Source organism: Callospermophilus lateralis, unplaced genomic scaffold, assembly GCF_048772815.1.
Source record: "Callospermophilus lateralis isolate mCalLat2 unplaced genomic scaffold, mCalLat2.hap1 Scaffold_122, whole genome shotgun sequence".
In the NCBI taxonomy this organism is placed as follows: Eukaryota; Metazoa; Chordata; class Mammalia; order Rodentia; family Sciuridae; genus Callospermophilus; species Callospermophilus lateralis.
The window spans coordinates 3,185,207-3,196,490 of NW_027512409.1; positions in this window are offsets into that span (position 1 = coordinate 3,185,207).

The window sequence follows — 11,284 nt, forward strand, 5'->3', positions numbered from 1 at the left end:
AATGATAAAATAAGAAATAAAATACACTCTAACACCTGGAGACTAAATAATATGCTACTGAATGATCAATGGGTTACAGAACATCAAGGAGGAGATTAAAAAGTTTTTAGTGGTACCCAGATAGAATATATCAAAATTTCTGGGACACTATGAAAGCAGTTCTAAGAGGAAAGTTCACTTCATGGAGTTCATTCCTTAAAAGAAGAAAAAGTCAACAAATAAATTACTTACCACTACATATCAAAACCCTAGAAAAAGAACAAAAAATCAACACCAAAAGCAGCAGACAACAGGAAATAATTAGAATCAGAGCTGAAATCAATGACATTGAAACAAAAGAAACAATTGAAAAAACTGACAGAACAAAAAGGTTGTTCTTTGAAAAAATAAATAAAATTGACAGACCCTTAGCCATGCTAATAAAGAGAAGGAGAGAGAAAACTCAAATCACTAACATACATAATGAAAAAGGAAATATCACAATAGACACTACGGAAATACAGAAGATAATTAGAAATTATTTTGAAGACGTATACTCCAATAAAATAGAAAATATTGAAGGCATCGACAAATTTCTAGAGTCATATAATTTGTCCAAATTTAAGTAGGATGATATACACAATTTAAACAGATCAATTTCAAGTGACAAAATAGCAGACGCCATCAAAATCTACCAACCGAGAAAAGCCCAGGACTGGATGGATTCACAGCCGAGTTCTACAAGACCTTTAAAGAAGAACTAATACCAATAGTCTCCAATTTATTTCAGGAAATAGAAATTGCTGATGATATGATTCTATACCTGGAACACTCTAACTAGTTTTCTAGTTTTCCACCAGAAAACTCCTAGAACCAGTAAATGAATTCAGCAAAATAGCAAGGTATAAAATCAACACCCATAAATCAAAGGCATTTCTGTATATCAGTGAGAAATCCTCAGAAAGGGAAATGAGGACAACTACCCCCTTCTCGATAGCCTCAAAACTAAATGAATAAATACATAAATAAAATACTTGGGAATCAACTTAATGAAAATGATGAAAGAACTATATAATGAAAATTACAGAACTCTAAAGAAAGAATTCAAAGAAGATCTTAGAAGATGGAAAGATCTACCTTGCTCTTGGATAGGCAGAATTAATATTATCAAAATGACCATACTTCCAAAAGCACTAAACAGATTTAATGCAATTCTGATCAAAATCTCAATGGCATTCCTCATAGAAATAGAAAAAGCAATCATGAAATTCATCTGGAAAAATTAGAGACCCAGAAAAGCTAAAGCAATCCTTAGCAGGAATAGAGAAGCAGGTGGCATCACTGTACCAGACCTTAAATTATACTACAGAGTAATAGTAACAAAAACAGCATAGTATTGCCAGCAAAACAGACTGGTATTACAATGGTACAGAATAGAAGACACAAAGACTAACCTCCAAAACTACAATTACCTTATATTAGACAAAGGTGCCAAGAACATCATTGGAGAAAAGATAGTCTTTTCAACAAATGGTGCTGGGAAAACTGGAAATCCATATGCAACAAAATGAAATTAAACCCCTATCTCTCACCATGCACAAAACTCAACTCAAAATAGATCAAGGATTTAGGAATACAACCAGAGACCCTATATCTAACAGAAGAAAAAGTAGACTCTAATCTCCATCATGTGGGATTAGGCCTCAACTTCCTTAATAAGTCTCCTATGACATAAGAATTAAAATCAAGAATCAATAAATGGGATGGAATCAAACTAAAAAGTTTCTTCTCAGCAAAAGAAACAATCTGTGAGGTGAATGGAGAGCCTACATCTTAGAAGCAAATCTTTTACCTTTACACATAAGATAGAGCACTAATCTCTGCTATATAAAGAACTCAAAAAACTAAACTCCAAAAATACAAATAAACCAATCAATAAATGGGCCAAGGTCCTGAAGGGACACTTCTCAGAAGATGATGTACGATCAATCAACAAATACATGAAAAAATGTTCATCATCACTAGCAATTAGAGAAATGCAAATCAAAACCACTCTAAGATTTCATCTCACTCCAGTCAGAATGGCACTTATTATGCATAAAAACAACAATAAGTGTTGGCAAGGATGCAGGGGGAAAAGGTACACTCATACATTGCTGGTGGGACTGCAAATTGGTGCAGCCAATATGGAAAGCAGTATGGAGATTTCTTGGAAAATTGGGAATAGAACCACCATTTGACCCAGCTATCCCTCTCCTTGGTCTATATCCAAACAACTTAAAAATAGCATACTACAGGGACACAGCCACATCAATGTTTATTCACAATAGCTGAACTGTGGAACCAACCTAGATGCCCTTCAATAGATGAATGAATTAAAAAAAATGTGGCACATATACACAATGGAATATTACTCAGCAATAAAAGAGAATAAAATCATGGCATTTGTAGGTAAATGCATAAAGTTAGAGAAGACAATGTTAAGTGAAGTTAACCAATCCCAAAAAGCCAAATACCTAATATTTTCTTTGATATAAGGAGGCTGATTCATAGTGGGATAGGGAGAGGGAGTATGGGAGGAATAGATGAACTCTAGATAGGGCAGAAGGGTTGGAGGGGAAGGGAGGGGGCATGGGGCAATTAACTATGGTTGAATGTGATGAACATTATTATCCAAAGTACAGGTATAAAGACACGAATTGGTGTGAATTACTATATATACAACCAGAGATATGAAAAATTGTGTTCTATATATGTAATAAGAATTATAATGCATTCTGCTGTCATATATAAATTAAACACACACACACGCATGCACACACACACACACACGCATGCACACACACACACACACACACACACACACACTCATGGCCTTCTGTAAACAAGGTGTTATGCTAAATTCTAAAGGGAAACACATGAATAAGTCTCAGCCACAGTCTTCAGAAATTTATGACTGAATGTCTGTCATTCATTGGACTTAAAAAATTCTGTTACAAAAAACCCATTATCATAAAAATCACAATTAAACTGCTTTATTTGAACCAAGAATTTATTATCTGTGGGGGCCTGAAGATAGAGTTCAGTGGCAGTGTTTGCCAAACAAGTACAATGTTCTGGGTTAAATATCCTAACACACACAAAAAAGAATTTGTTATCTGTATTTTTATGTATACAGAACAACATAAATTTTATAGAAATTCATTTCCCCTTACATTCCTATAAATATCCCAGTTGCCCAATACCCGTATTCATCCAGCAGGATGACTTTTAACCCAAATTGAACATGATATGACCCTTAACCATACTCTGTTCCCTCAATCTATTTTCACATAACAGCAGGTCCTGAGTTGATCTTGCCATGCAGGTATGTAGGGAATCCTCCAGCTGCTGAGAAGCTCAAAGGTAGATGCAGAAATGATCCCTGGAGCAAATGTAGGCAGCTAAGTAGGACCTGTGAGGTCTAAAGTCATCTTCCATGGCCAACAACCCAGTCAGGATGAAGGGATGAGGCTGAATCAACCTCTTTCTTCTCAATACAGGGAAGATGGACACAATCAGGTCTGTGTGGATTGCTGATTCCGGGCTCCTAGGGTATATAGACCTTTATGTCTTGTGAAAATGTCACAGGAAGGTGGGGCAGCCTCCATCTCATGGGACCCTTGGAAACAACTGTTAGGACAAAGTGGTTGCCAAGGCAGTGACCTCATTCACTTTCCTGAAGGAAGTGACCTCACCTCACTTCCTTGGTGATGGAACTCTCTGAACTTGGGATCCAGGAGGCGAGGCATCCAGAGGCAGTTCCACTTCCAGTGGGCTCACTTGATTGTCTGTATCAAGGCCAGAGTCATTCTTTGTTGGTACCTAGTGATGTGTGGATAGCCAAATGCCTTGAATGGTTTCAACAGGGGGTTTTCCTGAGAAAGAAGTGTTGGCTCATTGCTGGCTCCTGACAACTACACAGAGATGGCCAAGGAGACAAGAGCTGAGACAGGACAGGCCACTGCTGAGTAACATATTTTCAACCACCAGTCAGAGGACAGAGTGGATAGATGCAGACCAAATAGAGGGGTGGTTTGTGTGTCTTAGTGGGTGTGGGTTTCAATTTGTCATTTTGTCTCATGTTCTGAGAACATGAAGGAAAAATGTTTTGTTGTTGTTTTTGTTGTTGTTGTTGTTGTTAGCCTTTTTATGTTGGTGGATCCCAGTGGGGTTGTGGTTAAAGAGAGTAGAGAGAAGAATGCAGCCGTGAATGTGTCTTCTCTAGTGGAAATCTTTGCAGGACTCCTCATGGCCAATTTATGAATGGACTGCCGCTTGCCTTGCAGATGGGCAACACCTACCAAGATCCTAAGTTCCTGTATTCTTCCTGAATTTTGGCCACTCTCTGAAGGGGTTCGGGGTTTTGTGTCCAAGATGTGTACCACATTCAAGCTCTGTGACATGGCCATGGACTGGATTGCTGAAGGGCATGCCAAGCATCTCAGAAAACTCAAAAATTAGCATGACTGGTAAGGATCTCTCTGGAGAATTCCTGCTTGGATAGATAGTAACCCAAGTTGCATGATTAGGAGCTGTCAGTGCTACAGTGTTCAATTAAAGAAAAGTTTTTCTCCAGGCTTCTTTCTTCCCTATTGTTCTGTTCCCCTGAATTTCAGGGAGGTGTTTGCCTTAGGGCACTCCTTTGGGACTCCTCAAGAAAACAGTTTCAAATGGAAATGAAGAGGCCTAATCTGTGCCTTTTAAGTAAAGTGCTTTGTAAAAGCTGTGTCTGAATAAGACTCTTGGCCCTGTGTGTGGCTGTGAATTACATTCTCAGCACCCAAGGAAACTCAAGAAAAATCCCATGTGTCCATCCCAATCTAAAAGGATGAAAACGAAGTGTACTATTGGATGAAGTCTCTTGCCATCTTCTGGTCAGGCTCCTGACCCCTATGAAGTCAGAACAGGGATCCTCTGGGTCAAATGAGTTGTTGCAAGCCCTCCAGTAACTAGCACACAGGTGTTTGGGTTTTTTCATGAGTCCAGTACACAGAAAGAATCTACCCCTGGCAGGCAGGAAGCCTCTAATTTGACAAGCAGAGCAGTATTAACTACAGGCCCATTTTATCTATCCTGTTTCTCAGGAAGGGTGTCCAGGCCACCATGACATTTGGCATATGATGGGCATGAGAGCTTACTTTGCACACCATCTAAGACTGCTCACCCTATAGAAACCCCCAGCCAGAATGTTATGATGAGTGTCTGTATGGAAGAAGATGAGGGCCATGTGGGAGTGTTTTTGTTAGAATAGTGGTCTCTTGTGTGGTGGTTGGAAATGATGACTGGGTCCACCTCAGGTTGAACTCTGGTGTGATGCCATTAGAGACTGAGTACTGAAACTGATCTCAGAGAACTATTGCCATGAATTGTGTTGGGATTTTAGAAGGCCAGGCATTAGAGGAGCCTTTGGAAACTGGGATCTAGAACGAGGGTGTCTTTCTCCACAGTACTGGGAATCTCAGCCAGGATTTTACATGATTTTGCTGTTAAAGCCTTCTCAGCTATAGTTGAGATCCAAAACTCACTGGAACCTCATATTTTAGACCCCAATGGGCCTGGATTCCTGTGACCTTTCTCCACTCCTTGGGAACCTTGCCTGCATGCGATCTCCAGAGGTTTTACTGAAAGGAGATTCCTTAACACTTAATGGCTCCTGAATGAATAAAAACCCACAGTGTCAACTTCTTCATTCTTGAAATATGGCTAGGCCAATACCATGAAGTTTTTGAGAATCCCATGACCAGAAATCCCTGGAGAACTTTAGATCTCCTGTTGCTCATCATGACTGAACCAGCGCATGACATTTTTGACTGAGTGGAATTCATGACCATGGTGAAGAACAGAGATGCCAGTGAGTAGGAGCCAGCAGGGAACTGGGCCTGGAGCAATGGAGTGCAGGTGTGTGATCCAACATCTGTGGTGGACCCCTGTGGTTCTGTCATTGGCTTCCAAATGACATGTGACTGACAAGGTGCAGCCAGGAGACCCGAAAATGTAAAGGCATGTGGTTGTGGGGAGAGGATTTGGTGCGATGCTCAGAAACAAGTTGCTATGCTCAAGTGGGAAAGATATATGGGGTAGCAGCCCAGTTTGTGTTTTTGCCTTAAGACCCTGACTCACCCCATGTGGCAGATCTCCCTCCAGCACTGTGTTCTGGTTGACCTCTTTTATTTCAAAAACAAACACCAATTTTCCATGGAAGATGTAAAAAAATGCCATTAAAACTGGGCGGTGAGCCAAAGGCTTCACAATGCACCCATGGAGACATTCATACCCCAAAGGCCACAGTTACCTGCATAGAGAGGACTCAGCTCTGCTGCCTCCTGTTCCTATGGGAAAATATGAACCCATATTATGAACCACTTTCATTCACTCCGTGTATCAGATCCCATGTATTTCTCCATGTTGCTTTACTTGCTTTTTCATGTGATTTCTTTTATATCACATAACTTTTGAATTCCATCATCATTTTCAAAGCAAAACTCAAACACAGTTTGTTATAATTAGTAACCCTAATATTACCACTACATGTATAACTACTTGGATTGAATGTTTGTATGTGAATACCAGACTTTATGTGTTTAAAATATCAATTCAATCCATTATTTAAAATATTAACCTGTTATATTTTTTATTCCCCATATGGTCTATTCATGCATCATCTTTATATACATAAACCCAGGGTACACCTATTTTTATCCCCAAACTCTAAATGACAGGGTTTCAAAACATGCTCCCAGAAATGATGGAAGAAATACACGTCACCTGCTCCATATATTCCTTTCATCACATCATGTTCTGGACACAAAATGCAAAACTCACACTTATCTAATTCTTCTTCCAAAGCCTCATTTTAAAGAGAGCATGGATTACTAAAATCATCTATGTCTGCATTGCCTATTGTTTTCAAATTTCACTTCTATGGTGAGTATACACTTGATTCTTTCAAGGATAGTGTGTTCAACTACCCCCCCTGTTGAAATTATCCCTGATCTTATCACTCATTTTGTACTTTGCCTGATCTCCTAACATCCTTATAGATATCTATTTCCCCAAGTGCCTTGTTGTGACTGACTCTTCATGTGTGCTGACATTCCCATTTACACTTCTTCTCTGCATGGTCAGACAGATTTGCAGGGAATTGTTGGGCGGTGTGCTAGGTAGGACTTTTGGGTGCAGGTGGACGTGGGGCAGCTATTTTCCTGCGGACAGTGGCTGCTTCATCCACAAAAGAAGCCTGTTGTCCCCCAGCGGAGCTGTCCAGAGTGATGACCTTTTAAATTTATTATCAGGACCATGAGGCTTCTAGCTGGAATCACACCTCCCTAAGAGGTTGTAAGGAAACTCTGTGAATTGAAATCCACATAGTGGTGGAAAGATCTAAGACAAGCCATCCCTTGGGAGGTGGTAGTTAAAAGTTAGTTTCACTCAGTTTGCAGAAAAGTTTTGAGGGAAAAGTTCATTTTCTTAACGTTTCTTTTGGCTGGAGATAGGATAAATGGGGCAAAGATGGATGTGCTTTTGTACATTGGGCTAATTGGGTTAGATTGATGAACGTGGTTACATATCCAGGGCACAATATGAGCTAGTTTTGTATGTACAGATTCTTTTACTTCCCACTATAATCTCAGAGGGTAGACATCATCACTCCCCAGTTCTTACAGATGGGGAACTGAGATGTGGATACATTGAGGAGCCGCCCAGATCACCCAGATGGTAAATGGCAGAGCTAAGATTTGAACTGCAGTCTTGTGACACAGTATCTGGTTGTGGCCAGTATACTGCATTACCTGGACATGCAGGGAGGGTCTAGATAGTATGGCTGGATATGTTCCTGAGCTCTATGGCATTCTGTGAAGCAGTGTCCCATTGGGTGTAAATAAGCTGTGTGTAATGTATATATACTCCTCCTGTCCTACAATAAACGGCTCCCACTCCTGCTGTATCAATGTACACAAGTTGTTCGTCACCCCCTGGTTATTTTGCTGCAGCCGGACTGTGGCAAAACAATCCATCACATCAACAGACTTAAAGATATAAATCACAAAATCATATCAATGGATGAAGAAAAAGCATTTGACAAAATAATCCACCCATTAATTTTCAAAGCACTAGAAAACCTATGGATAACAGGAACATACCTCAACATTTTAAAAGCTATCTATGCTAGGCCCCAGGCCAACATCATTCTAAATGGGGGAAAACTTCAAAGCATTCTCTGTAAAAACTGGAACAAGAAAAGCATGCTCTCTTTCACTACTTCTATTTAGCATAGTTCTTGAAAATCTAGTCATGGCAATTAGAAAGCAAAATAAACAAAAAGGATATAGATACATAAAAGAAGAACTTAAATTATCACTATTTGCTGACAATAAGATTGTATACCTAGAAGTCCAAAAAAAATTCACCAGAAAACTATTAGAAGTAATAAATGGATTCAGACAAGTAGCAGAATATAAAATCAACACCTATAAATCAAATGCATTTCTGTATATCAGTGACAAATCATCTGAAACAGAAGATAGGAAAACTACCCAATTTACAATAGATTAAAAAAAACTGTGAATCAACTTAACAAAAGAGGTGGAAGACCTATACAATGAAAATTACAGAATGCTAATAGAAGACCTTAGAAGATAGAATGATCCTCCTTGTTCTTAGATAAGAATTAATATTGTTAAAATGACCATGCTATCAAAAGGTCAATACATATTTAATGCAATTCCAATCAAAAATCCCAATGACATTCCTCATAGAAATAGAATAAGCAGTCATGAAATTCATCTGGGAAAATAAAAAACCCAAAGCAACAGCCAAAGTAATCCTTAGCAAGAAGAGTGACATCATTGTACACATTCCTGTGCTGAATTTCCCTACATAATGTTAATAGGATGAGAAAGAAAATAATAAGCAACTAAAAATGAAGTATAAAAAAGCCAAAGGGACTCCTTGGTTTAGTGGCCAAAAAAACCCTCAAGTCTTGCATTGGCAGTGAAGAGAAAGTCAAGCACAAAGCTTGCTCTTTATTAGCCTATGTGATTAACTTTAAAAAGAAGATTAAGCCCTCAAGGAAGGTATGTTTATAACATCCAAAGAAAGAGTTTCACCAGAAAACCTGTGACCTTAACACAGGTATGAAAAATGTGGTAGCTGCTCCTCAGGATTTTCATTGCTATAACTCCTTTGAGACATCTAAATCTACCAAAATGTCCTGTTCCTTTCTTTTAAGAATAATTGACTCAATAATTCTGAAAGGTAAAATACCATTTGAGATCTGTCTATATTTCTCTTCTGGCTGCTTGGACTATATCTAGGCTTAAATGAGAACATCAACCATCTCAGGGGCCACAGGGCTTGATAAAGAAAGAAATGAACTACAATTTAAAGAAGCTATGAACCTAAATGACATATGGTAGCAGTAGCTTGTGGTGTATGTGTGGCAATGGATTAGAAGATTCTTCATCAAAGAGACTAGAACATAAAATTGGAAAGCAGAGGCTTTATTTATCTGATAATATCATCTGAAGAGGAAGGATTTAATACATAAGGAGATCTTGCAAACTCATAAGATGGCTTCCAGCACCATGATATGCACAATGTCTAAGCTGAGTAAAAGAGAAATGTCTCAATTATATCAGATGATAGAGTAAAAAGTTCAGGGAAGTGGGCATGCTAGAGTAGATAAAAGACAAGCAAGGTAAATTTTTTTCTGATGGTCCAGAAAACACACAATTTATTAAGGCCACAAGAATGCACTGATGTGAAAGGCAGCAACATCACCAAAAATTCAATGTAGAATGCTTCTGGGATCAATCTCCAATAATTGCCCCCCACCCCCCACCCCACACATACTCATACAAACACATATCCCAGTAAGATAAATGAAGAACTTTAAAGAAATACACTAAAAATAAAACTCATATGAGTGAAAGCAGGAACATGTCCAGAATTTGTTAATTTTTCAAGATACATGATCGCCCATATGGGAAAAATATTATGTAACAAAATGAGAAAGGAAAAATCCTATAGATTAGAGTACAATGGATCATTTACCAAGCTAGCATTATCTTTTAGTTTCAAGGCTGGAGGTAGAAAGACTCATAAAACTTGACTAATTGAAAACAGTACGCATAAATTAATTTTGAAATATGACAATCCAGATGGTGACATTTAAATGACAACAACTAGAAAGCATTTAACCACAGCACTGTTGGAGTTGCAACCCCATGGACCCAATTCATAAAGACTCACAATGGTGGTCAATAGATCTCCCAAGGAACAAATAGATTGGTGCAAGACAAATGCACTATTTGGCTTAAACTAGAAGGATAAATCAAAGTTTGGTCACAGCAAATCTGAGGGAGATTATCTTAATAAAAATATTCCAAGCCCTTGCATAGTTTCCAGAATTGACCCGTATTAAGATCCAGAAGTTTTCAAGCAGAACAAACCTTCAGTACAATAACATACGTATACATTAATGATTTCTTCATTCTTTATCTAAAGGGAATCATAGGTTCAGTTAGGTAGCATATTGGGGAATGAGGTTTATTCACATATTTTTAGCACTATTGATACAGGTTCTATGTGATATTAATATACAGACACATTGAGGCTGGGGTTATGGCTCAGTGGTAATGCACCTGACTCGCATGTATGAAGCACTGGATTCAATTCTCAGGACCACATATGAATATAATACAAGATTTAAAAAAATATGGATATATTGGGAAATAGTATCATAGCCCTCTTACTTGTTGAGGGTATGAGGAAGTCAGGTAATAAATGGCTTATATGAACCACCTTGGTGGTCACTAACAATGAACCTGAATATTTAATAGGCATTAACATACTTGGAAATTGACACACATTCAAATTGGATTCCTGATTGTGATTAATAACTGCCATGATGGAGAAAGCCAAGCAGAAAACTCTAAAACTGCTCCTTCATAACCTAAAATTTCCTAAAAAGTAATTATGCAAAATTTGTGTCTAGTGAGCATGTCAAAGATGCGGAGATTCATTCTAGCCTGACACATCTAAGAAATCCATGGATGGTGTTCCTTTTCCAATCTCCTCTTGCCTTGCTTGCCAAGGAATTTTATTAGTTCATAAACTTGGGTTCAAGTGTTTGCCAACCAGAGGTAGTGATTTATGGCGAAAGTTGATAGTTCTAATTGGGCTGCTTTTACTCTCAGCTTTGGTTTTGTTTATCTTGAAGAAACTTTCTCACAATGAATCGTTCTGATGTTTAAACCTATAT